The 3265-nt window shown below is 40.2% G+C and overlaps 1 non-coding gene across 1 annotated transcript; it reads left to right on the top strand.

Annotated features, from left to right (window-relative positions):
• Positions 1-1935: 1935 nt before the first annotated feature.
• Positions 1936-2073, top strand: LOC114814808. The gene has a single exon (XR_003762605.1). It is a non-coding gene; the product is annotated as a small nucleolar RNA SNORA7 (small nucleolar RNA).
• Positions 2074-3265: the final 1192 nt, after the last annotated feature.

The following is a 3265-nucleotide window of genomic DNA, read 5'->3' as shown; positions in this document are numbered from 1 at the left end:
CTTATCTTCCCATCGAAACCTTATCCTTCCCATTACTTTCCCACCACTGTAGACAGTGCCATCAACCTCTCTCACACAAGCCCACAACCTTGATGTTTTCCTCTACTCATCTCTTCCATTCAACTTACATATTTAATCCATCACCAAATCCTGTCATTTCAATCTTCACAGTAAAGCTAAAAGGCACCCTTTCCTCTCTATCAAAATTGCTCCCTCATTAATCCAAGTATTTATCATATCCTGCCGTGATTACTACATCTTCCTCTATCCAGACTTCCCTGCCTCCTGCCTCTCTACACTTCAGTCTATACTCAGCCACCTGGATCATTTTTCAAGAAAACTTTCAGTCCATGTTTCCCCACTTCTCAAGAACCTTCAGTGGTTGCCCATCCATCTCCACATCAAAGAGAAACTCCTTACCATACACTTTAAAGCACTCAATCACTTTCTCCTGCCTTACCTTTCTGATTTACTACTATAACCCTGTTGCTATATTTTGCTCCTTTAATGCTAACTTATTCACTGTACCTCAGTTGCGTCTCTCTCTCCAATGACCACTCATTCACATCCTGCCTCTGGCCTCATATCCTAGAATTCACCACTCTGCCCACCTTCAAACTTATAAAAGAACATCTCCTCCAAGAAGCATTCTCCAACTAAGCCTTCAATTTCCCTTCTCCAACTCATTGCTGGATTTTCACCTCTAATTCATCTCACCCTCAGACCCACTGTACATATTTAAATGTACATTGGGTCCAGCCATGTCTTAGTGGAAGGAGCACAGGCATCAATGTCGGAGATATGGGTTCTAATCCTTGCTTTGTCACATGACTGTTATGTGACCTTGGGCAAGACACTTAATTTGTCTTAAGATGGGGAGTCATTTAGACTGTGAGCCCCATTTGGGACAGGGACTGCGTCCAACCTGATTATGTTGTATGTATCCCAGCTCTTAGAATGGCGATTGACAAATAGTATGCTCTGAGCAAATATTACTATTACTATTCCAATGTTATTTCTTTATACTGATGTTTATCTCTTCATCTAGAAATGTAAACTCCTTGTGGGCAGGGAACATGTTTACCAACTCTTTTATAATGTACTCTCCCAAGCACTTAATACAGTATTGTGCACACAGTAAAAACTTTATTAATAAGTTTGATAATCTTGTATGGCAATACATCAGTATTTATTGAACACTCATTTATTCACTTTTTAAATATTCAACTGCAGTTTCTAAAATTGGTAACTTGATAATAAAATACATTAATATCTTATGAATGATAATAATGATTATGGTCTTTGTTGAACACCTATGATATGTCAAGCTCTGTAAAGCATTCGGGCAGATACGTGATAATCAGGTTGGACAATCTCTGTCACACATGGGGCTCACAGTCCAAGTCCAAGGATTTAGATCCCATTTTACAAATGAGGAAACTGATGCAGAGAAGGTAAGTGACTTGCCCAAGGTCACACAGTGGAGCAAAATTAGAAACCAGTTCCTTTGACTCCCAGGCTCTTGTTCTTTCCACTAGGCCACCATGCCTCTTCTTGGTACTTCCAGGACTAGGCAACGGTCCATTACCAGGGACAACTACAACAAGAGAAGCACCTGCGTCACTGTCCTCCAGGACACCCGGGCTTCTTATATGTTGCTCATTCGCTGCCTGTCATAAGCAGGGACTGAATGACTTGAAGAGCAGTAACCCTTTTAGGAGTAAGACAAGCTGGTCACTGTGTCCAGGCAGAGAACAGGGCAATAGTTGGGAAGTGCATTATGCTCAAAAAAATACTGTCTTAATGATAGGAGACACGTGAGAGTGTTTGAAAGCAAAAGTGTAGAATCCATTGGAGAGTGAGCTGTCAAAGACAGCAATCAGGGAAGAAAGAAGAGTGGGTGCAAGGGGTTTTTACATGGTGAGAAGGGATGTATCCCTCTCAGGGTCGCACCTGGAGAGTTTCCAGGAGTCTATCAGTCTTGACTACAGGAGGGAGAGTCAAGCAGAGGCATACCTATTCCATTCCTAGCTTGGTCATTGGCTAGGGAGTGGAAGGCAATCTGCTTCAAGTCAAAACTCCCCTGTGCTGGGCAGCAGTGGTATGGGAGAAAGTTGAGGGTGGACACTCAAGTTTACTTCGTGGAAGGAGACAATGGTAAACCACTTCTTCTCTGTGAAAATTCTGTGGATACAGTATCAGAATGATTGCAGATGGAGGTGGGGCATTTTGGGAGAGACATGTTCATGGTGTCTCCATTTTGCAGCTTCTCAACAACATCACAGTTGTGCCTATTTGTATTGGATCCCCAACCTTAGCAGTCAAAGAAAGATCTTTCAGGGGCAGTTGAAACATCAAAAACTGTGGTTATCGTGCCCACAGAACATCTACTCATATTAGTAGTCAAGCTGCTACCATCAAAGAACCATTAACCTGAATCCTGTAATTTCCACTGAGAGTACTGCACATAAATTTAAAGTACTATGGCATAGGAAAGTGTGCAGTAGTAAAGTATAATATCAGCCTCACAACTCCACCTTGATACTCTTCCATCCATCCATCTCCAGGCTGACTTCCTTTTTCAGTGTCTTTTTTTTCCAGTACATGGCTTTGTCTAAGTAGAGTGATATTTTATATAGTGATGGAATTCTTCTTCCCAGAAGTCAACTCTCTGCCCTCTGGAGATTTTTTGTGAGAGTCAAGGAAGGTTTGGGATGGAATGAAAGGAAGAGTTCCAAGGAGGTCCAGAATATGAATTAAAAATAAGGCCAAATAAAATATCCTAGATTCATATGAAAGGAGGCTCCTGCATTTTTTTCAAATTATATGTAGTTGACTGAAGATTACCCACAGTCATGTAATGCCATGTTGGGAATTCATAAAGATCAACTAAAATCCCTGTGGAGTATCAAGAAAAACAATAATATTTATTAAAAGGGAAATACTAATGACCTTGAAATCACATATCTATTAGCCACTTTCTCTATAAATATTAGATCAAATGGTCAATAAGGTCTTTATAAATAATTATGGGTCTGGGTAAAAACGAATACGTTTTTGTAAAGACAAATCTAGTGGTCATTTTGTCAGAAGGTGAGTGAGCTATTTTAAGAAGTTGAGTGGTCCATGTAAATTCACCACAATTGTGCCCTCACATGTAATTTAACCATTTTCACTCTATCCTTCTGTGCATGAGACCAGTCTATATTTCTATTTTTGTTTCAATGAGGAGCTTATTCATAAAATTAAATGATTATGCAAATGC

Source organism: Ornithorhynchus anatinus, chromosome 10, assembly GCF_004115215.2.
Source record: "Ornithorhynchus anatinus isolate Pmale09 chromosome 10, mOrnAna1.pri.v4, whole genome shotgun sequence".
NCBI classification, from domain to species: domain Eukaryota; kingdom Metazoa; phylum Chordata; class Mammalia; order Monotremata; family Ornithorhynchidae; genus Ornithorhynchus; species Ornithorhynchus anatinus.
Note: the sequence above shows the minus strand (reverse complement) of the source record. Positions and strands in the feature narration are given on the sequence as shown.